The sequence below is a fragment of the Diorhabda carinulata genome, chromosome 1, assembly GCF_026250575.1.
Source record: "Diorhabda carinulata isolate Delta chromosome 1, icDioCari1.1, whole genome shotgun sequence".
Lineage (NCBI taxonomy): Eukaryota > Metazoa > Arthropoda > Insecta > Coleoptera > Chrysomelidae > Diorhabda > Diorhabda carinulata.
Genome location: NC_079460.1, coordinates 7,888,961 through 7,915,462, shown reverse-complemented (window position 1 = coordinate 7,915,462; position 26,502 = coordinate 7,888,961). Strand labels below are relative to the sequence as shown.

The 26,502-nt window shown below is 30.5% G+C and overlaps 1 protein-coding gene across 2 annotated transcripts in view; it reads right to left on the bottom strand.

Annotated features, from left to right (window-relative positions):
• The window catches only part of LOC130892018 (semaphorin-1A-like), a 224,698-nt gene that overhangs the window by 80,672 nt on the left and 117,524 nt on the right, over window positions 1-26,502 (bottom strand). Inside the window, exon 1 of one of the 2 annotated variants that reach the window (XM_057797195.1) lies at window positions 5,324-5,735. The exons of the other annotated variant lie outside the window; for it this stretch is intronic. The gene's annotated coding sequence lies outside the window, so the exon portion shown is untranslated. Of the gene's footprint in view, window positions 1-5,323; window positions 5,736-26,502 lie in introns of those variants that run through there. 2 annotated transcript variants of the gene reach the window in all.

Below are 26,502 nucleotides of genomic sequence, written 5' to 3'. Positions count from 1 at the left end.
ACGGTTATCTGAAAAACCTAACACGTTAAAAAACAAAATAAACTTTCAATGCATCTTTTTCCTGTGCATTTTAGTTGATGTGTTTAATTATGTGACAGTTTATTATTTCTCAACACTTTGTCACACTTCATGAAACTGTTAAGAGCATCTGGTTATTCTAAACTGTGATCTATTAAATGTTAGTTTGGTGGCAAGAGTCAGCTATAATTATTTTTATACAAAAAACTTATAGTTGAGATAAACTAATAAACTAATATAAATTGCCGTAAATACTTAAAATCGGCTTTCCTGTTTCCAAATTCCCACAAAAATTGTACGATTCAATGTTGGCGCACAATAAATTTGACTTTATTTCTTTTCAATGTACCGATAGAAGAAGGTATTGCAAGAAAAAATAATAAAATCTCAGTTGTACATAAGTTTATAATTTTGATTTTGATTCCTATAGTATTACAACATGGTTTCGAAATATGCATATAACTAACTTTGCAACTAAAATTTTATATACTTTCCTTTACAAAATTGACCAAGGATATTTATTTGAAGTAGAAAGACATTCCAACAATTACAAGATTTTTAGTATAGAATGAAGGTAGCATGGAATTTATCTGGATTCTGATTTCTAATAAATTTTGTTGATTTTACCGAGAACTTCTGGTATTCGTTGTGTTTTTTTACAGCGCAGGCAGTCTCTCAATTTTAGTGCATAATCACACCTAGTGATTCGATCAATTCTCAATATTCAGTTGAACATAATAAATAATTCACGTCTATAATATATTGTTTTCTAATTATTAAGAATTATTTTCTCTAATTGGTTGCGTGTTCAGATGACAACTAGTTTGAATATAGCATGTGTTGCATTGTGGATGTGGTTGGTCCCCTCTATATAAAAGTTTGTCAATTTTATATCACCTTTACTTATTAAATAATAATCTCTCGTATAGAATATTGTTGATTTTATATAGAAAATGTAGGATTGTTTGATGAAACTTTATGAGCGATAACTGTTTTTTTTTTATAAATATAGATTAATTTATTTTAACTCCCTGCTCTTAATGATAATTTGAATTTGAGATATTGTCCCGTAATGCTTACTGCCCAATTAGCTAGGTGATAAAATGTAAAAACAATTGCACGAAATGTGTATGATGCTTACGTGCAGCCTAGTTTCAAAATGTAAAAATCACAAAACTGCTAACAGCTTTTAAAATACAGAAAAGGCGATTTAATGATTAAACCTGCGAATAAGCTACTAAAGGGTTTTCCAATAAGAGGTGTTATTTTGAACAGCCCGCTATTTCGGTAAATGCCACTTTTGAAGCTGTCATTTTTTGACATTTGACAAGTAGAAACTACGCCATTAATGAAAATGGAACGATACACGCTTCAACAACGCATTGAAATGATTAAAATTCACTATAAAAATGGTGAAAGTTTGGAAGAGACGGTTCGTAAAACTAAAACATTTTTGGGTCGACGTTAAGCACCTTCTCGGACCGCAATACAGAAATTGGTGGAAAAATTTGAGCTGTTGGGACAATTTTGTGATGTGAAGAATAAAACCCGTGCACGTCGCTCACTGGTAACAACTGAGAATATTGCTGCTGTAGCCCAAAGTGTTGAAGAAAACCCAGGTTTGTCAATTCCTCGTCGTTCTTTGGAATTAGCCATTCCACAAACGTCATTACACCGTATTTTGTATAAAGACTTGGGTCTTAAGGTCTATAAAGTTCAGTTAATACAAGAACTCAAGCCGACCTATTATCAACAACGTCGTGTCTTTGCTGATTGGGTCCTTGAAATGCATGAAAATGATCCGGAATTTCATCGAAAAATCATCTTAACTGATGAGGCCCATTTTCACATTGGTGGTTACGTCAATAAAAAAAATTGTCGAATCTGGGGCTCGGAAAACCCAAGAGTTATTGTTGAAAATCCTCTCCATCCTCAACGCGTGACTGTTTGGTGCGGTTTATGGTCTGGCGGTGTCATTGGACCTTACTTTTTCGAAAATGAGGCTGGAGCAACAGTTACGGTGAATGGATTGCGCTATCGAGAGATGATTAATGATTCTTTATGGCCGGAATTGGATGGTATTGATTTGGACAACGTTTACTTTCAACAAGACCGCGCTACGTGCCACACAAGCAACGAAACCATCAATCTTTTACGGGAAAAATTTCCGGACCGTGTTATCTCTGTTATCTAGAAGAGGTGATCACAATTGGCCACCAAGATCTTGTGATTTAACACCTTGCGACTTTTTCCTTTGGGGCCACGTGAAAGATAAGGTCTACGCCAACAATCCAGCATCGATTCAAGACCTCAAAGATGGATGAGGCTATCGAGGACTTAGGGCACCCGTTTTGGTTACGGAAAATTTCATAAAAAGGATACGGTCCTGTAAGCGCAGTCGTGGCAGCTATTTGGCTGATGTTGTGTTCCATAATTAACAGCATACCTTCCTCTTTATAATGAAATAAACATCCGATCATTTATCTCAAAAAATGGCATTTTTCTTTGAATATCAAACTTACACCTCTTATTGGAAAACCCGCTAGAAAAGACGATAGAAATCGACAAGGCAGTTAACCATGTTTTTAGGAGTATAATTCATTTAATTCACCTTAATAAACAAATGTCAATAATGACACTATTCTAAAACTTTATAAAGACGAAAAGTTGTCAATAATGAAAAGAATAGCATCATGAAAAATTTCATATGAACCATGAAACAGCGGATCTAACAGAAAAATAATAAATTAAAAATGATACCGTGAAAATTATTTGGAAAATTTACAGTATAGTGAGAAGAAGAGAGGAAGAAACGAAGAAATTAATGAATTATAAAATTGTAAGGAGAAATAATAGAAAACGCAGAATGACATTCATAAAATCTCGCGGACTGATATTGTAGAGACACATTTACAAAAAACGAGTAATGTACACTGGGAATAATAATAAGGTGGAAATCAGTAGTAGACAGAGCAAAGGAAAGACAAAATTGATACATATTCAAAGATTATTAATATTAATGAAGAGAAGATAGTTAGTTATGGAGAAAAATAGTGGAAAAAAACTCGCATGGATAAGAAAACCCTTTGGGGTGTAACTACAATTCCTATGGGAATGTATAGTCATCATACAAATGAAATATATTTCGTCATTCATATCTGTTTCTTATTCTTATGAAAATCAATAATTAAATCAGTAGTTGAACATCATTTACTTGCAAAGAAAATAAATTTTCATATTTATATATTACGGTAGTCACTAGACCTGGTAAATTAATTGGCGAACAACAGTGATTGAGTAACAGAGCTGACTGAGCTTGTTTTCAATTTATCAAATCATCTCATAACTTTAAATCCAGCGTAACTGATGATGTTAATAAAAACAGGATATGAGGTCTTTGTGAAATAAAAAAGTTCAGTTCAGCAATATGCATGAAATGTTTCGTATATGAGATTACATGTACAACTATTCAAAACAATTAAGCCATATTTTCTGTTATGTAAACAAATCTGGGTTTGTTTTATCACATGTTCATAGATATACACAACTGATTACATGGACAAGACATTTCTATTGTTCAGTAGAATCGATATTTTATTTTCATGTGATGTTTACACATCGCGAAAACTTCTACCAACTTTCGATGTACTATTACTTGCAAAAATATGATAATTATTTAGATTATGGAAGATTTTTCAATGTGAGAAAGGTCGGAAAATTTTTTTTTCATTTCAAATTAGATTATTTACAACTCGATTTTTTCCCTACAATAATCAATTGAGAAATTGTAAATGAACACTATGATGCATGATGACAAAAGCTTTCGAAAAAATATGCAAGTATATATGAGGTGTGATGAAAAAGTCGGGTGAATGAATTTCTATATTGCAACTATTTCAACTAGTATAATCCCATTCACTCTTGTGTTTGAACTTATTTCAGCTTGTCACTCTGCTACTTTAGTGATATCATGTTTGTAGCGAAATATAGATCTTGAATAACACATGAGTTTTGTTTTTAGTTTAAAATAGGACCAAGGAAACTCACGAAATATTCAAATTCGTCTATAGTGGTAATGTTGTCTGTTTACTTGTGGTTTGAGTTATTGCTTTTAATCTGCCGTTTGTTAGCTGCTTCCCGTCCAAATTTGCCTCGATTACTAGATTTAGTACCATGCTCCTACTGGTTCTCCCCGATAATGAAAAAATGGGATGAAAGGGAACGTTTTAATATGATTCGTGAGATTAAGAACATCCTGATTCAAGTTACGAACTCACCGTTGAGATATGAGCATTACTAGCATGCAGTAGTCTGAAGAATGTTGATTAAAATTTTATATTTTTACTTCGTTTTTTACCAAATAATTCACGGTAATTTTGAACACAGCTCTTAATATACCATATTGTATTCTCATAATTTCAACAATTTCAATTACTGTCGAGATAAATCATATAGAAAAGATATTCAAATCATCTAGATTATTTTTTTTTCATATATCAGTTCTCACATTATCCTCTAGATTGTAAATCTAATTTCACTACATACCAAACTAGTTTCTGAACCTTTTTGTTTTTTCATTTCGAATAAATACGAGTTGATGAGAAGTGAATGAATTTACCTTATATAATTCAAAAATATTGGTGATTCTCTAAAAATCTTATTTTAAAACCGAATGCTTCGAAAACCATTTATAAAATATTGATTGAATTGGGTTTTTCATTACCTCCTACCTCTTATGTAGAAAATAGAAATATATCAAAATATAAGTATTTCAATGTCATCTTTGTGATTGTTATTTAATTAAAAATTCATAAGTTTATATTGAGGAATAGATTTAGAAATATAAAATTAAGTTAAGGAACCCCCTAATATTCAGCAAAATGTCTCTTGTACTTGTTTGTACTAATTTAATAGATCAACTGTCTGTGGAGATTTTATTGAATCAATGAATATTTAATGTGTCTGGAACCAATAAGTTCTTGGATTATGACATTATACTCAAACATAAACTTGTTTTAACCATATTTCATATGAATGGAGTTTTCAGTATTTGGTAATTATTAGAAGGCTTTCTGATATTGAATGTGAAGTACAGAAACAGAATTAGGTAAATTACTGAACATAATTTGAAATCATTCCAACTGGCTTCTATACATTTTATCAATTCTACTATAACATCATACCCAGAAAAATTTTAAATTGGAGCAAAGAGGGTTACAAGAATTTTAGTAGAGAGACAAAAACTAAGGTGTAACTGAAATGGGAAATTCAAATATAAAATTATAAAATAAGTTTTATGAAATACCTTTATATTGCGGGAGGCATAATTGGTTTAAATATCACATCTTTGTGTTGCACGCACAAAAAAACTGTTTAAAGTTTTCTACCCCACTGGTATTTGTCAATAACTTATTTAATTAAAATATTAAATTTACACATATACATCTTGAACTATCTGTTGATTAAGTGCGATTACCTCACGCGGCATATCACCCGTCTGTATACAAAATGTGCGTGGCGTACGATTTACAATTTCTCAGTTTACACAAGATCACCAATCACCTACGTTACTTCGCCTTAACAGTCGACGTTACCACCTCACCTATACTTCTATGAACTAACCACTAACTTTTACAAAGGGACTAAAATCCACTCCAACCGAACCGAAGCGTTCCGTATTCTACTCGTATTCGATGATCGGGTCATAACCAAGCAAGACACTGAGGAAACAAGCCATGGCAATGAAAGATAGACACGCATGATAGAATTAAATAACTCAATTCACCAACTTGCTTTTTTAAAAACAATTTATTTAGCAAACTGAGAATTTAATAATTTAAAGTTACAAATAGTTACATATATTTATGGTTCATTATTCTAACATTAATAATAATTAACTGAAGACGATACTTCAATAGGGTGAACTGGAATCTATAAAACTTACAGACAGACTAAACATATTCAAAATTTATAGCAAGATACGTTAAAGAGGTTAGAGTTCAGAATAATAATAAATAAGTAATTGATGATGATTCGCTGCTGTGAAGAGGGTTGTTTTGGATAACTTAACTATAGTTTTACTCAAAATTTTTATTTTATTATTTATATACCTTGTGATATGTAGTCGTAATAGATTTGATTTCGGAAATAATAGGGTAGAATCTACGTTATCATTTGAATCACATTTTATTTTGAATAGTAGAAAAATATAATTTTCACAAGATTAGTGATGGAATTATGTGGATTAAGGATCAAAGTCTGACTAAATATACGATGCCGAGGTATCGCTTGAATGTTATATGTACATATTTCAGTTATATATGGTTTTTTGTCAAAACTTCTTTTGAGGAAGGGAGTTTCTAATAATAAATGAAATCTTGTACTCTTATGATCAGTTTTTAATACGAAGAGCTCGGTTTATAGTGGTTCAAATATAAACGGAAGATTTGAAGAAATCCGTGAAAAATTTGCAAAGGAAAAAGCTAAACGCCAAACCGACACTAGAAAAAGTCGAAGCCCGAAAGTGAAATGATATGGCTAAAAAATATTTGGAATATAAGAACACACGATAAAAAGTCCAGATGAAGACCACCAATCACATGAGATCACTTAACAGAGAATATTATCCCAGTCAAAATAAACGGAGGAATGTACGTTTCTCCTATAGTTTAGACAGATTGCTCCATTGAATTTCAGGCTGAAACCAGTGGAAATTCTTGCAAACTATAAGTCTATTTAAAGTACGAGTACGAGTCATACTCAGCATTTTACGGTAAATGATCAACAGTTAGAAAAACGGCTATAAGGTTTTCAATATATAACTAGCAACAATTTTATCAATTTCAAATGAAAACAAGATGATAAATGAACTGTTCTGATCATATACAGTCGCTTTAGTTGCGTAGTTGGTGAGTCTCAAGACAATCCTCCCCATCACAAAACGAATTCACTCTCCTTTCGAGGTCTAATGGTTTGTTAGTAAATTCTTAGATAATTCTTCTATTTTCGGAAATAATTCACCTTCTTGGGCGCAAAACTCAAACTAACAAAAGAAACTTCACCTTTCACTAATACTCTCAATAATCTATCATCACTCTCTAGTGCAATTCCTTTGTAGACCCCAACTGTGAGCTTGGAGACACATCCTCAATAGTTTACATCTGAGAAGAAGCTATATTCTCTTCTAAAGATCTAATATCTTTTCCGAAGAAAAATAACCTACATCCAACTCTAGCATTTAACATATCACCAGTAATAATAACTATTATATTAACAGCGCGAACTCTTCTTTGAACCACCAAAAATGTGGACCAATCCATAATCGCATATCTACGATGATTCGGATTTTCACAACCCGAATCTTACTATCAACAACCACTGAAAAACACTCACATTACCTTCAGTCTCTGAAGACGATAACTTGGTTATCGAAACGCGCGTCAGACAGTATAATTGTGGGTATTGGTGTGGTGGTGGTGCAAACAGTGTATTCAGTATAAATATCGCCAATGGTTCCAGAAATTCCAACTTACTTGATACGTCATACAATAACAATGTAATTGTAATTGGTGAGATGAATGATGGGATACGAAGGAATAATTATGGCATAGATGAATGGCTGGATAACAGAAGAAAGATAGCGGAAAATGAAGAAAACTTTCCAATAATGAAAATTCGAAAAAATTCTAAGAAATAATCAGCATAATCAGTGAAACAAATACAAAAGTGATGGAAGAAAAGAAAAATGTAACTAATGAAATTGAAATTGTTTTTATTTGGATACTCGGGACTATCCCCATCACAAATCAATGTAACAAACTATTAATCAGAGTCCCTACACGAATTAACAGACAAAGAATAGAATCCGATCAATTAAGAGGATAAAAATAACAACAACGCGAGCCCCATTTTCTTTATATACACAGTCATGAAAATAAAAAATAACTATCCGAATTTCGCGAAATCAATATTAATAAGTTGTCTATATACTGTTGAAATATGACCAGCAGAAGATGTGAGAGTTGGAAGAGCTATAAATAGAAACATGCTAAATTGATAAAAACTAGCAGGAAAATGTATATTTTTAGTAAATTGCATACGGGTATTCAGATTACAATAAATAATACCCCGATGGGAAGGGAAGCATCTACATAATTTCCTATATAACGGTATTCCATTCTTAAACATTTATATATAATAATAAATTATATTTGTTTTGCAATTTGTGTTTAATACTACAAAATAATTAGTGATATGAATTTTATAAGATTATACCTATTGACGTTCAGAAAATGTACATTCATTGTTTCAAATTTAGAAATTGATTATATATGTGGTTGCCGAAGACCCATTCAAATTTGTTGTATGCGTTTAACTACTATACTGTTTTTTTGTTTCTTCTTCTATAGTTTCAGCTTTTCTTATTTTGATTCAACTTTACTTTTTTTATTACTTCTTAGACAAATTTCACCAAAATTTGGTTTTACATTGTATTTACTACATTCTGCTTATGAATATCTCCATCTCTTCGGGTGCAAGAGCCGATAAAATTATAATAGTGAATTTATCAGAAGTTTTGACAAAATTTTTGAAGTGTTCCATATATTTTTAATTTCATATCAAATATATTGCTTCTGCGAATATTCACCACTTCCTGCTTACAAAAAATATGAATTCTGGAGTATTTTTTCATTGAATCGAATTTTAACTTTTTATAAAATTGCTATTATTAACAGTTTAACAAAATAAGTTAAACGCATAATTCACAATTTCCGATCTATATGGCCATAGCATAGTTGCGATTGTGCAACGTCGACTATTTCATTTGCTTACAATGGTTCTGTACAACGAATAGAACGTAACGAACTTTGTATAGTATGTAATCAGTAGCAACATCTTATTTAATTCTTTTAGTTACTCTGGTATGAAACCTATGAACTTGGCGGGTTATCAAGATTAATAAGCAATCGAAACATTTCAAATTGCTTTGAAATCTAATTAATAGTAACATTATTAAATCAGCATCGTTTGTTTGAAGATGAAAAGTTATAATTTTGATAAAATTTATCATTTGTATTAAATGTTCCAAATAGACTGTACATCAATTTCCCTGTGAAAAATGCATGATATATTTCGATAAACTGAATCACTGTTTATAAGTATAAAGATAAAGCTATTTCATAAACGTCCGGGAAACTACATTTTCCATATTTTACATATGGATATTGATAATTTTATCGTTTTCTGTGAACGAATGGCTATTTTTGCTAATGCGCAACATTTTTTTATTAGATAACAAGGGGGAATAAGAAATTGAGTGACAATATTATCATTAACTGTCGTAATGATATTGGACTCAGAAGCTTAAGAGATCTTCATTCCTATTATCAACTTAATTCTATATTCTCAAATTGTATCTAACCAATAAAATTTTCCAAATAAAAGTCGACGAAGAATAGTCTGATTATTTAACAATTGTATCAGGGGTACCACGGGGAAAAGTACATTATCCTATACTTTATATACTGTATACGTCAGGTATACCGGAAACACAATATACAACAACAGGAATATCTGCTGATGACCTTACCATCCTTTCTACTTATGAAAGCCCACAAATACCATTTGGAATCCAAGATTACTTAAGTGGATTAAAACAATTGCTACAAAAATGGAGGATGAAAGATAATTAAAGCAAATCAAAACACATACAATTCACGTTTTCAAGCATACATGTCCAATAGTCACATCAAACAATAAACAAATACCAGTCTCATATACCTAGGACTCCACTAGAATAAAAGACTCCATTGGAAACAGCATGGCAGTAAAAAAAGCAATTTGACAAAAAACCAAAAGGACTGCACTGGCTGATAAGAAGAAAATGTGAAGTATCCTTAGAAAGAAAAGAAAGAAGTAGTAATTTAGAAAAAAGATCATTGAACCTATATGGACTCATGGAGTCGAACTATGGGGCTATGCTACAAAATCAAAGTACAAATCATCCAGATATTTGATTCTAAGGTACTCTGACAAATAATTGATGCCCCATTGTATGTATCGAATATAGATATAGGTGTATCAACAATACAAGAAAGAAGTTATTAATGAAAACATGATAAAACTATAGAAACTCATCCAAATTAATTATTAGAAAAACTGCTATTAGCAAGGCACAATAAACAACGTGGTCAATAGACCTAACATGAGGTGTTAGAGGAAATGTAAATCACACCAAGACATTACAATTGCTAGAGAATCTAACAAGAGTGAACAAAATGTAATTAAATATTCTCATTATTAATAACTTATTTTTTAAATACATGTGTATTTGATTTCTTCAAATTATCTTTGAAATAGGGTCAGATATTATTCAACTTTTCGTTAAATGTACCCAATACGTAGGAATAATCTTGCTTGCTTTATGAGGTAGTCAATTTGGATTATACTAGTGCATCCTAAAAACGGTTTTCTTTGTACCCCGAGAAACTCACTGTTTTCACTGCCATTTGGTCTCTGATATGTTGTAGTCGATACAAGTTCCGTTCACGATTACGAAACAGATTCAAAAATGTCAAGACGATTGACCAAGTGATCATTGAAAATTGATATGAGGTCAACAATAGACAAGAAGTCAATTGTTTCTAAAGACCTCAAGTGAATGTGAATGTGCAGAATATTTGGAATCTTCCGTGTTTGTACGGCCATAACAAAATAAAGTAAACTGTATTGTCTCATATATCAAATTAGATGTTAGTTTGAGAAATTGTTTTTTCTTTTGGAAAATAATGCTTACGAAAAATGACGCATTATGTCAGCAGTGTTGCCTTTTCAGTTAAGGGGCAGATAATTCAAATTCACTTACTCGCTAATCAGTCCTTGTATAGGAATAAAAAAACAGACTCTAACAACAAAAACACTTCAAAAGACGAAATAGTCACGGAGAAAAGTAGCAATTCCCATTCTAACAAATGGATCCAATACATAAACCGTGATTTGGAGTGGAAAAAGTAGAAGAGAAAGATAACAACACTATAAAATACTCTAAATGTATAACCAACACAATTTGAACTGGAATAAAGAATGCTAAGATAGATTCTCCACGTATATGGATTTAAAAAATATGGACACTAACAGTATGAGGTAAAGGACAATCAAAAGCAAGAAATAAAAACCGAGAAGGAACTAGACGGAAGTAAAGAACATGACAGGAGAAGACACAATAAAGAAATTGTTGATTAATAACAAAATAATCGGTGAAACCGGGCTGATATAGCTTAATATCGTCACAGACGTCACTGATATGTTTCACTATAATTTGTCCCTCACGTTAATTTTGATTAAGAAGATAAATCAATTTTCTAAATTATACCATAAAAAACGAAATATATAGGGTGCACAACATTGGAAATGCAGCTTTTTCAAAATGTGTGTATCTCTATGTCTCCTGATCTCAGGTGTTTCCAATTTGAAGAGCCGCCTATAATCAGTTGCCATGTGAGAGGTTCGGATGAAATAAAAAACTGCATTGGTAATTACTTAGCACACGTTTAATATTCAATACAATTAATTATTAATCAACCAAATATAACACAAATGCTCGTTATTTCAAATATTATTTTCTGTGAATAACAGTAAAAACAAGAAAGTAGCGTACATTTCCAGGTAAAAATACTTTTCTAAATACATAGGTATAACTGTGTGAAACTTTCTAGAAGTTTTAGACGAATCAAGTGTGTTTTAAAAAAAAATATATTTATGTATTTTTATTTGTAATAAGGTGAAAGAGTGAATATAGAGAGGAAAAGCCGGTACAAGATTTTGCCATACCTACAAATTAACTACCAATTTAAAAAAAAGTACTCGAGTACATTTTCTGATATTCTATTAACAACAGTTACGATATTCTAAACTTACGTAATGTTAGATCATTCAAATCCGTCTAATTTAAGACACAAGGAATTTATATTATACTTCAAGATCATTCGATTTAAGCTGCCCTAATTTAAAATTCTCAAACACTAGAAAAATACTAAAATATTGTTCTTCGTGTGATTAAAACTCTGGAAATATTAGACCTCGTTGGCCGTTTGTATTTATAAAAGAATTTTACCGCTGTAATCAATTTGAGGTTATGATGTTAAATAACGTTTGAATTTCCGATCACGGCTGATAGTTTTGATGGAAAATAAGCTTTGTTCATGCAGTAAAGGAATGAAAAACGCTACATCAATAATGTATACACTGTTTAGTATGCTGTTATGGGTTGTAGCCACTGTCAACACGTTTGTTAAGGACCACTAGGCACGTATCAAAATAAGAACTCTTATCACGTTACAAAGACATGCAATCAACAGAATCAACCAGGTTTATGTACATTTATTAATTGATAATGGTCAGTTGTAATTGCTTATAAATAAATAACCAATGGTTGTCATTTTTTATATTATCTCCTTGATAATAATTCAGAGCGCATTTTGTGTGAAAGAATAATAATTTTATTCCAGCAGCAAACCGGTTCTAGACCTCTGTAATTTAGTCAATTCTTAATGTAACATAAAGAGTAATTGTAAATTCTCGGCTTACTGAATACATTAAACTCTATACGTATAAATACATATAAAGTTATACATACATACATTTTTAGGAAATATAAATTTCAATTATTATAAATTTAGATGAGAATCTTTTTACGAAGCAAAATGATGGAAGCTTCTGAGCGTGAATCTTCCGCGAGATGTTGAAGATGTATATTATGTAATTTAGTTTTTCAAGGTTGTATTTTCGTAATACGAAATAGTTTTTTTTTCAGTTTCTTCTTCAAATAGAATCAATTTAACTACTATCCATCAGACATTAGAGATGAATCAATATTAATTTGGATCGTATACTTTGAAGAGAGATTGTCGGTTTTGATTATGGTTTTTCGTGGCTAGGCTCTTTTCTACTTATGGAAGTAATGTGCGGATAATTGAGTAGCTGGCGTCATTAATTAATTTTTCTTCAGCTCACAAATTTTAATTTTGATTGAAATCAAAACAAAAACGGAAGACTAACAACTTTCCAAACACCATAATTTCTCTACTTAACAATAATTGTAACCACCACAAACTTAATAAAATATCTAAAAGACACTCAACTGTATCGTAAACTGTGAACGTAAATTGTGACATGTCGCTAATAACTTTTGAAGTTGATGCGACAATAAATATAAGAAAAATATTATTTCTCGACAATTCGACAATGTTTTAAACAGGTGCTGGAGAAATTTAAAGAGTAAAAGCAATCGATCATGTCGATGATAGGTGGCTAGATAAATTAAAAAAGCGGTTTGTTAGCCATATCGACAAATCTGTAGTAGTTTTAGCATTTTTAAGATAATATTAAGGAATTGGGTTTCCTTCCTGACTAAATCAACGAATGAAGCTCTGTTTCAACAGAATTTACCCAATCATCATGGAAACAGCTAATACCTCCAATGGGGAAACAACTATAATAGTAAGCCGGATACAGTATTTACTTAATCCAATACCAATGTAGTAAAACATGCGGGATAAGCTTCTTAAACAAGTACAAGTGCAATGTGTATCAGCCAAATGAAATAAATTCGATACGAAATAATATCGTGAGTATATAACAGAAGAATATAAGATTAATCCACTTTACCTTGAAATACCTCTGATTTTTTTGATCCTTGGTTTCTAAAGTATATGTATAAAAAGCGAGGCATCAAAAGTTGTAAGTATTGTCGTTGCAGGACTCACAATAGAAACATTCAGTTTCATGTTGATATTTAATAAATTTTGAGTTGAAAACATTGAGAATAGTCTTTCATATTTTTGTTCGTTATGGGTATTCTGGTGGTTTATCTGATTTTATGTTTCCAAAGCATAAGTTAAAGCAGTGTATTTCCAATTTAGAGAGAATTGGTTATTGTGTAGAAGATAGTAGATATGTCGTTTGGAAATATACTAAACTGTTTTTACCACATGAATTTTGATTTCATACCTCACACTAGGTATGTGATATAAAGAATAATTGGATTAAATTCATGGTAATTTAATAATCTAAAACGTAATCTTTGTAAAATTTTTTTTTTCAGAAAATCAGATGAAATTTAACTTTCAATCAATTGATACAGTTTAGTAGCTGAAGAATGTTTGGAATGAAACACACAGATTATATGCTATAGCTTTCTTAAACAATTTTTAATTAGTCTCATTTATATTGAAAGTGACTCTCATTCAGTCATGCATATCATACAATTATTTGTTTTTTCACAAGTTCTAATTAATCGTTTTACATGTTTAACTGAATAAGTAGTTCATAAACATACGACAAGAGTTAAAAACTAAACGCCAACAATCATATTACATTACAAATCTGGTTCTATTTTTTATAACACGCAACCAATATTAGCTGAATCAAGTGATTAATGATGAACCTTCATAGCTCCTTCAACATCATGGAAATTTACGCCTCGTGCACATGAGTTGCAAAGTAATAAGGATCGAAGAAGTCCTGTTTATTATACAAATACATTTTAGAGAATGAATCTGGAGGAATATACTGACTTCATCCGTTTAACCAAGTAAGATGTATAAAAGATGATCAATACTATTGGAATCATGAAAGAAGTATACAGAAGATAGAAAATCATAGGAGATGGGCAGAAATCTCCGTCAAATCTGATAATTATCGCGATAGCCCGAGGGTTTCCGTGGCTATTAGCGTCTCATACGCATTGCTCTATTACTGTCGATGTACTTCTGCCTATCCTATAAACAATCTTTGCGTTCCATTATTTTGCAGCTTATGACGATGAAATGTTTGGAAATTAACAAGAGGACGTCATGACAACGCAGCATTCAATGGAAAAGATCCTAGCGATATTAGCTAGATACATCTCCATCAACTGATAGTATTGAGTCCAGATTAATCCATTCCAATTAAAACTGCTTCTTCTTTAGATAAAGGGGTTGATCAAAAAAATACGGTGAATGTTTGAACTAGTTCCGGCTTGACTCTTTGTTACTCGAGACGCTTTAATAACAGTTTATTTGAAATATGGTTCATGAACGACGACATACGGAATTTTCTTTATTTTCATTGAAATACTTTAAACCAGTTTTTAATGACTCCTCATATTTCTTTGCTCTATTTGGATCAACTATAGAGAGATTTTAATGTTTTAGTTTCATTTTTAACTACTGGGTGGTTGGTGAAAATATGGGAGTTAGCTCACTATGGTTATGAACGAACTTAGTTACTCACCTGTTCAAAGGAACATTCTCTGATTGTTTGCCGTTGTTTGGATTAATTTCACAATATTCTATAGCTTCGTTCCAGCTCATCAAAAAAACGTCTTTGGTACAGTGACGATTCTGCGCAATAGAGATTACGTGTTCCAACCGGGCGGTTACCGTTATACGAACGATTCTGTTTTGCGTTCCAACCGATTTAGGTATCGTTCGTGGATCGTATTCGGGACGGTCTTTTCGATACTTGATTGATAGCAAGTACTGTTACAAGAGCCGTGCCTAGCCGGATATTGCGCAGAAAATATCTATAAACGCTTCCAATAACCGTTCGATCCAGACAAGCAGGTTGGAACAAACCCTTTATATTTAACATCAAAATCACTATCATCATACCACTATATCTACTTTCAATAATATCGCCAGGTACATTATTACTCATACGAAGATTGAGTGCCCCGCTATAGTAAAATTCGCGTAATTGAAGTTTTTTTCTTGTATTCAGCTTCAAAATCAACTGAAAGACATATATGGTCAAAACTCTGAGACACCAAACGAAAGGCAATTATTTTTACCACAATGATCTGAAATGATTATATCGGCAGAATGCAAGAACAAAAGTAAACAAAAAACATATGCTGACCAAGGGACATATCAATACTACATAAAAGACCTCTTTGTTCCCTGCAAGGAACCGAAGAAACTTAGTTTAACATATATTTCATATAACATATATAACATATACCCACATATCTGGTTCAGCAATGTAAACCTAGAGTGATCACGAACTAATCACAAGAAATTCATTATTCTCAAAAAAATTTTTCCAACCAAACGACTTGCAAGTCCAAAAGTTACGCATTTATGCAAAATTATGTTTAAAATTCATCGGTTATTTCACAAATGACTTGTAAAAGCATGTTAGAATATTTTGATATTATTTATGACAATGGTAAAATTTAGTTTATGAAGATTCAATAAACCCAATGGAAATAATCACTTACAACTAGTCAGAATATCAGCTATTGAATTAATTTAAGAATTAAGACCACGTAGAGGAGAACAAATTTTTTTATTGTTCGTTGATTAGGGAAACTTTTTACTATAACTTAAACCAGAATTGAATATACGTATACATGTTTTTGAATAATTATTATTTTAAATAAAAAAAAATATTATTTTTCCTACTATACTCAGTCTATTGTTTTTTAAATGAAGTCGAAAATGATTTTTTTCTACATTAATATCCTGTTAATTGTTTTCATAGAAAAAAAATATCATAATCTGAGCTGTTTCTGATAATTGCCTGTTTTATGAATTCATAGTAAAAATAACTATTGGCTAATTATTGGTATTCAAACACTTTGATATATGGATTAAAATGTCTAATAAGATAACTTAGAAACTTTTGAGAAGTTATCTGTATATGATTATGAATAATTAGAGGAATTGAAATTTTTGGGTCTCACACATTGTCCCAACGTTATTTGCGCGAAACGTGCTTGAGAGTTGATTTTGATATACCTGTGAGTAAATTCTCGAATAAGAACAGAATGCCTCACAACCTGCTGACTGATGATTGATTGTATTTCTGGTGTCCACATTAGTTTTAAATCAGTAAAACTACCCATTCTCACAAGTTTTTTTTTCGTGGGAGGTGGTAAATCGTTTACTTCCCAGATATAAGTACAAAGACGTTGTCAATGTGTGTCCTTAACACAAAAAAATTCTTTAAAAAATGGCTTAGAACTTTAATACGTTTAGTGTGAGAATTATTATGTTGTTTGATTGATATAGGCGTATAAATTTTTTATCTTTTCGATATCAACAGTTACTTGTATTTTTTCAGAAAAGTTTTTTTATAACCATTTTTCGCATAGATTTTTGTTTTGAATTTCATTCATTAAATTTATTCCAATAGCAGAGTAATATTCATTTTGGTATATAATTGAAGAATTAATACTTACAGACACCTATTTCAGTTGAGCGTGAAAAATCTAGACATTTTTGCCTGTACTGTTTTCCTCAATCAGGAGTATGCTTTGCGTGTTGTTATATTTTATATTGTGTAGATATTGAATAATATATCACATTATTATATTTCAATAATTATTAAGATTCGAAGAACTAGAGACGATGAATAAGAAAAACAACTACATTGGAATAAATGTAAGGAATGCGTAGAAGTAGACACGAAGTTGACCAGCATAACCCGAAAACATTAATAAACACACAAGTTACAATAATAGGAACACATAAGTACAGACAGACAGGAAGATACTAGCAAACAAACCAGACTCAATAATAAACTGTAAGAAAAGAAGACAACGCCTATTGATAGATGTAGTGATCTCATCGGACTACAATATAACACTAAAAGAAGCTGAGAAGTTACTGAAATATATAAATCTGCTGATAGAAATATAGAGAATGTGGAATCTTATAACCAAAGTAATACCTATTATCATAGGAGCAACTGGGTTAATATCCAATGTTACTTCCAGCACCATCAAAGAAGTCCCGGAAAAATACAACCTCCTCCAAATGCGAAAAGCAGTGATACTGAGTACGGCACACATAGTACGAAAAGTGTTGTGGAATTAAAGAATACCCATCCAATCAAGTAATACCCTAGGTGCAAGGTGTGCACTGCAAGACCAAAGCAACCTTAGCATAAGCGCTAAGTGGAAGAAATAATAATAAGATTCGAAGAACTAGAGACGATGCATAAACAAAATAATATATGAGAGTGAGATAATTCGCACTTGAGGAATAGTATACAAAAAGGACGAAACCTTTGAGTATTATTGTTTAGTTTAGAAGTATGAAATTTTAAATTTTTGCAATTTCGTTATTTACCTGAGGTGTATTGGTAAGTGTATAAAAAATTATGGAGCATAGGATGCATATGCATATGATCTTTGACTTACTGTTTTTTGAAAAATGACTCATGAATTTTCATATTAGTTATTGATCTAGTTAATCGGGTATTTTTAGTGTTGAATTTCTCCTCGTAATTTATTGGTACTATACATTGGTAAGCAAAGAGTAGATTTATGTTAAGTATATTTTATTCATTATATAATTTTTCAGTTGAGAATACTCCCTCTCCATGCTACTATACAATATCTCAATAAAAATTCTGCTAAAATTAGGATAGAAACAACATGAGCTCGTTTTCTATTTACTTTTTTATGATTAAGATTTGAATACTATTCAAGTTATTAACAATTACTTATTTTTAATTTGTCTTCAAGGCTAATATTTGCCCATAATTTTTTCATAAAATAATTATTTTAATAAATAGAGTTTTTGAGAAATGGTAGTTATATTAACAATAGCTTATACAAAATAATCAAAAAACACATTTGGGGTACGCGTGACAATAGAAACAATTTTTAAGATTCCTCTTAAAATGGCTATTTAAATGATGAATTCTCAGTAACTGAATGTATGTAGTTACCATTCGCAGTTTGGAAGATAATACATTTTGTTTGCCATCAGCCAATATTTGCGAATCATATAGTATATAATTAAATTGAATAACAATACCTTTACCCTGCCATTAAATAGCATTTGTTCATAAAGATTATATTACCTTGCAGTTGCAGAGTTAATACGACACAAGTACTTAACTCCATGAGTATAATAAATTTGAGTTGAAAACAAATATCTTAAAGAATATTTCCCGAATAGGTACTGCACTAAATACTAAATGTAACAAAATAATCAACTTTTTTCTCCTAAATCCGATTATATTATTGATATTTGAAGAATGGGAAAATATAACTGTTTCAATAAATGCTAATATCAAATAAAAAATAAATCATCGAAGATATTAGATAAAATCATCAAATTTTTTATTAAATATGAAAGGATATGACGAAACATGCATAGTAGACTTTAGAAATGTCGCCAATAATATTCTTGGCCATTTATGTATGAATGTTCCAATCAAGGGTAATTGTTATAGATTAAAAAGAGTTTGGAAAGATTATCCATGAACTGTACACAAAAAGATTAACAATGAAAGTTTTGAAAGAAAAATACGAGGGTTGCTACTTAAGTTTTGAGATATGGCAACATTGATGTGAATATGTGAAATCTGACATTGCAATCATAAAGTTTGACATTTTTAATGGCGAACGTACTCAGAACGTGTTATCATACGAGTGCTATTTGAGTTGTTCACAGACTTGAAACATTTATTTTCGTCAACAAATGGAATTAACATTTTTGTGCGATGATTTTCTATGACTTTCGACGTGGATTAAGCCAACAGCAGCGTGCCGATCAACTCGCTTCGCTTTTGGAGATGAAGCACCATACCGAGCCATTGTGTTTTGCTAATTTTCCAAATTCAATAGTAGTCGTACTTGCTTCAAGATGAATTTCTTGGAGGTCGTCCAAAATCGGCTGTTGTACCAGAAAACATGCTGTGCGTAAACTGATATTACAAGATTGTCATGTGACATCCCGTCAGATTGAGGCATACTTGGGTATTAGTTCCACTTGCATACATTCAATATTGCATGAACATTTGGCTGTCAAAAACATTTGTTCGCGTTGGATTGAATTTGTTGTTTATGTAGAATTGCTTGCGATATACAAGAGGAAAATGTACTAAACTGGATATTAAATTTAAGTTTGAGGAACAATTACTTAAAGAAGCATTCTCAACTATCAATTTCTTAAATAATAAGATGTATTCCAATAACACCAAACAAACAATGGACATATTAGATCTGACCCAGTTACACTGTGTTGTTTCCATCTTTATACACAGTTATTATCACAATATAAACAATCCTTTGACTATTGTTTATTGTGTGTGTCAAGTATTATTTTAAGACAAGTTGGTGTTTTAGATTTTAATTTAGTGAAATATTTGGATAATTTATTATGTCCTCTATGACTTATACTAAAATCATATTTATTTAAATAATTTGATAATAATTGTAGGGAAAATCCTTTTCTATATGGTAAGGTAAAATGTTTTATGTTTTGATGTTTCGTTTCAGTTTTATTTTTCAATTGATTGTAGTATCTGTTTATCCTTTTCTTGAATATGTCATTTGAAAGAAGTTATGTTAATAGAGGGTACAGATAACAATGAATATTTCCAAAATATGAATTTTTAAAATCTAAAAGATATGCATGGATTACACTAAGGTTATTTAAATCAGTTTTTTTATTAATAACTGATAATTTGTAACAATTTATAGTAGTTCTGAAATCATGCATTTTTTTGTAGTTATTTTCATTTGTACAGTAAATTTAGCAGAATTATAATTCGTATAATAGGCGAAAGGTAATCCGATTAGAATGAGCAATATATCTTTCATCACAATAATTTAAACAAGGAATTTCATAAATCATGTTAGGTGATTTGTTAGTTGGCTTTAATTTCACTTTTAATAGAGCCACATCGAATTGTGAAGTTTTGTCTAAATGCAATCTTATTGTTTGAAGAGTCTAAAAAGATTGGGAGTAACTGATTTTACATATGGTAAAGATGTATAAATAGGTAACATTGTCAGAATCAGTCACTAGACATTAAATCTCGCTTGATGTTAAAGATGTATGATATAGAGTTCGTTTCAAAAGATGTGACGTATATGATTTTTCATAAAAAATTTTGAACACTATCAAATCATAAAAACGTGATAAACTTACATTGACAAATTTCACTAATCTAAAAGAATAACATATCGTTTGAAAAGAACCACATCTTTTAATGAATATTTATTGTAGAGTATCTGATTTGATATTTATTTATTAATTATATTACAATGTTCTCATTAGTTTAATCGACAGCTGATGAAGAAAGAAAATTTAAATAAATCTAATTACAATTTTGATTTAATTTATATTTACTTCATTGATCGAATCTCTTACGTAAATGTCACTTGCTATTAATTATTGGTTTTAAGCTCGGCGTAACTACGTAAATAAACGAGAGGATTAAATTCAAGGCAGTGATAGTGAATATCATACCATATCATAAAAAATTAACATATGCAGTCGGTAAACATTGTTTCTCATACTTCGAAGGTAAATAAGACATTTGTAATTCCATAAAAATTTTATGTACCTACCAGAGTCTACAAAAACAAGCGTAGAAAGATGTTACATGTTAAACAATGTGGGTTTGAGATGAGTAATGATACTTTTCACATTCAAAAATTGTTTATCAAACGAATTATCGTGGTTATTTAGAATTGGTGCTCCAGAACAAAACTGTTTCTAAATTTTAATATGAAAATATACAGAATTTCACTAAAGACTCAATGAAGCGGAACGAATAGAAAACATAGTGTATCCATCAGACGAAAACGAATTAGTTAGTGATACAGGGTAGATAACAAGAATAAAATAGTGGAAGAAAAGTTAATATATAATTATTACCTACGAAACAAAACGACCTAATAATATTCAATGATAATTGAGAGATAAAACCAAAAACATGGAAAGTAGCCGACCGTAGAGTAAGATAATCAAATAATTAAATTTCAATATAAATTAATTATATTCACATTATACTGGGTACTTGCGCGTTCATAGATTTGTACAGAAACCCTAAGTCATATATGCTGTGTCTACAGGACTATATATGCTTAAACAATTGGGGTAATATTTGGTGTTCCACCCATAGGTCTAATAGTCACGAAAGGGTCGAGAAAAGCTAATGAAAAAATTAAATCAAAATAGAGGTTATGCCGAAGTATATTACTTTATCCATTCCTACTCAAGTCTACTGGGGATGTGGATATTTGAAAAAATATCTGTTGGGCACAAAAAAAATGGTAACCAATACATACGTGTATTATTCGTAAATGATGACAACGAATATATTTTATCTTAACGCCATAAGTGTGTAGAAGCAAGGCGCTAATAAGGAAAACAATAAAGTTAACTTCAATTCCAAGAAACATAGTAGAATCCGTGGTTTACAACCAAGATGGGGGGATAGATATCAATCGATCTGGTCTAGAGACTAAATCTTAATAATATATTTTATTATATTTGATCCAATCTGATTAATACGGTGCATTATATTGAAAAAAGTAATATTTCAATACAGTATTTGTTCAATATCAAAACCATTCTTAATACCCTAGTTATTTATATCTGCTTGCATATAATCTGTGTGAAAAAAGGTGTTCCCTTTCCATGGAAGCAACTGTGCTGGTTTGTCATATAAGACTCTGGAATTTGTTAGCTAAATTGTGAGCTTGAGTTCTAGAGTGCGATTGATAGATTTAAGCATTACTCTTCTGTAGAGCCTATATAATAATTATTTATGATACAAGTGCTCGAAGTTATACTTCTTCACAACGAGTGCGCAAGAGTACTTCAGACACGAGTATCATATGATATTTTATCTTCGACTACATTGATAAATACTTTTCCTTAAATATATATTACATATAGTCGGCTCAATTCTAGCACTTTGCAACTCACAAATAGAAAGCCAAAAATCATATAAAACTGATTCTGAAAAGGGCATTATGTAAATCCTATAGTTGAACGGTAAGACTAGAAAATAATGTGTTGAAAACATATTTATAAACATATATTTGTGACAAAATTTTACAACTTAAGTTACATTACCTAACAATCTAACATGAAAACTGATTTTAATTACTCAAATTAATATTTAAAGTGAAATTGTTAATGATATTAATTTTTACATTTGGTAATTTTTTTTCTATCACTGTAACCTCGTTACTCAAAATTTGGGCTCTGACTCCTCTAGTGCAGAAATTGTTATTCTGGGCATATCTGCAAATTCTTGGCTTTCGACATTAAAAAATTTTTTACCCGTTTCTTTTTTATTGTTAAGAGAATTTTCGATGTAGCTTTCTGCGAAGATCGAAGATTTCTACCCGCCGCCGTGTCATTCAACTGCTAATATGTCTAATCCCGAATCTTCCCAATCTGGTTGTTTGGTACATTTATTCTTGTGCTATATATAAAATAAAATTTATTAATAAATTCTGAAGGTCGTAAAGACATATATTTTTTGGAAATATCTTGGTTTATGTCGTTTTATGAAGGTTGTATGTTTATGAAATTTACTTATAAATTCTAGGGGTACTAATACTGCTGCAGCCCTGTTTTTCGTTTTTTAGATATTTTATGATGGTTTAATTACTCTACTGCTTATTACGTGAACATAATGTACATAATTTATTATAGAGTATAAAAATAAATAGAAGTACAATTTACAAACAATATTCAATAATAATTCACCAAAAAATGAACTGTATGTTTATAGATCCTTAATACATATTCGACTGCTAAACAAACCATATATTGTTCTTTGGCCCATTAAGTTTCATAGAAACTCTTATATTTCAGTTTTATTTACACAGGCCAAACTAAATAATTAGGGGAGGAAAAAAATTCTTCAGCATCTGTCAACTGTCTGTGGTTCTCTTTTATGGTTACGGCCCTTTGTGAACGTGGAGTACAAGCAGACTCAACTTGAAGAACCCATATTTTTTCAACGCTTGATATATTAATCATTATCAGAGAAATTTGACACCAGGGCAGCGCAACTGGCTTGTAGGGTTCGAATAAATTCTCATATTCATTATAGATTGTTCATTTATTAAGTGTATGTGGTTATTAAGAATGTTTTTAAACCTTTTTTGATAATACTTACATATTATACGTTCTGGTTGATGTGAATACAAATACAAGTAAAATTTAATGTTATTCATAAATTAACCAATCAATATTAAACATTCACTTCAACTTATCCTTATCTAACCTATAAAAATTCATAATCTAACCAATTAAAAATTAATAAAAATTCCTATAGTAACCAGAATCAATATTTCAAATAATCAGTATTTTTATCGACGTCAATTTGAATTGAATTTTGAAACTAATTAATTTAAAATTTTTACAAGAATTAATACGATTCAAAATCACCGACATCTCAATTTATTATTGTAATTAATAATTTTATTATTTTTATACATATTTCTTATATTGTATTTGACCATAATTACAATATATTGAAGTTTACAATATATTTAACGAATTTTTTGATTTATTTCAGTTACTTTCAACGGCCACACATTTTAACTTATGATATTCTTCGCAATGGTGTTTTGTACCTTTTTTTGTTTCCCCCAATTATGATGCTATTTCATATGATACGGTTTTTCGCCTTACTGTCTGATATAACTTCAATTATATCAATCAGTAAAATAGTTTGATATTATGTTTCACAACAGACATACTGCGAGAACAGCTCATCTTCCCAAAGAAAAAAAGTTGTGCTGGGTCAGAAACGATACTCTATATTTTCATAGAAATAATTGTCCCTAAAGCTCAGGTTCAAATTTGTCTTCGTCAAGCCATAAACCCTACAATGATGACAGGTAGCTTCACCGTTCAATTGCCTGCAAAGGTGCCTTTTGCTTCATTTTTATGGATGTCTTTTTATGCAAACATGTGTGTCTCTAAATGTTAAAAAAGAAGCTTAATGTCTTATCAAATCAAAATCACGTGAGTTTAAAGCAAATTATTCCAGAGTCGTACAGTATTAAAAGTAAATTTCCACAAATTGTTCAACGATTCATACAGTATTGGAAAATAATCAAATAGATCAAAAGCGAAATTTTTTCAACATATGTTAACCAGACTACAGACCCAAATTATCCACTACAAATATACTGAAATTGTTGACGACTGTGAGTTTTAAAACAGTAATTTGTAATACAGCAGAAGTAGCGTAGAATTACAAAATGAAAAATGTCTACTGAAAATTGTTTCATATTAATTTTTAGTACAGGTGAGCTAGTATTTTATTACTTTACATTAGTCATTATATATCTAGATCATTAGCAATGTTCTAAATAAAAAAGTTCTTCAAAAACGTATTCTTCACAACACACAAAGGATGCATTACTATAGAGAAAAATAGCTGTTAATTAAATTTGCGTCAAGTTCGTAGAAGCAAAATTTACATCTGACGTTTCTAATTAGCAGATTATATGCGGCAAACTTCGAGCACCAATGCTGCAATAAAATTGAAAGTATAAATACAAATTTACTGTTTCCTCGAGAAGCAGGAGATTTTATACATAACAATATGTACCCTTGAAAAGTTTCATTTGTGATTTTGAGAATTCATTAACGTTTAAAATGGAAAGACGGCCAAAAAAGTCCATTATTCAAATTGAAAATTCGCGAAATAAACATCCCAAAATACAGCCCAAAAACTTCATAGAAATTTCTTTAAAATATCCGTTAAATAAGTCGAAGGAAACATCATGTGAGCCTGAAATAGGTTGTTAAATGCCATAAAACTTACTACCATCATAGACGATTAAAACGCTTGAAATTGACTACATAATCTGCAAAGACTGGAGAAAGAATCCAAGTTAATCCTTTATAATTTGAACGATGAGTCACCGTTCCTCCAAAAGTAATTTTTATCTTATTAAGAACAGGAGGAAATTCATGGTTGATTGGAAAAGATAATAACTAGTCCCACTGTATTTCTAGCCGTTACAAATAATGATACTTTATCTTGAAATGAAAACCGAGGAAAATTTCGAATAAATAGGAAAATAAACTGATTTCAACAAAAACAAAACAATACAGAGAAAGTTCAAGATTATGATCGTGTCTTTCGAGATTAAAAAAACAACTTAAAACAAGCAACAGTTAAGCTCGCTTCTATAATTTTGATTTTACGTTATACACATGGCAAACCCCATTCAAGATTACCTTAATTTATTCAAACGGGAGTTTTTCCTTCATCCGCTATATCGATTGTGCAACTAGAGAGTGGCTGATATTGCATGTGCCCGAATTCTATAATTAAGGATTTTTAAAACTATGATTAATACCTCAGTTTGTTGGGTCACTATGTAGATAAGTATAATTTCTTTACTTTTTAAGATGTGTACATCATAAATTTGTATTCATGTACTTTGTTGTTTTTATTCCAAAGGGTTTAATACTTTTTGAATAGCCGTTTTATATTTGAGCATACAATGGTTTTAAAATAATGCTTGTCCTCGATAATTATATTTTACAAAATATTGATTCACTGGGAATTAAATAAATTAAATTACTATTAGGTTACTACATTATTTTATTGGTTGGTGTGTAATGTATTTATTTAATATATTTTATTGATAAGTAAATATTTGAGGTTTCCTTGAATTATAGTTGAGTTTTTATTGAAAAATATCTTCTG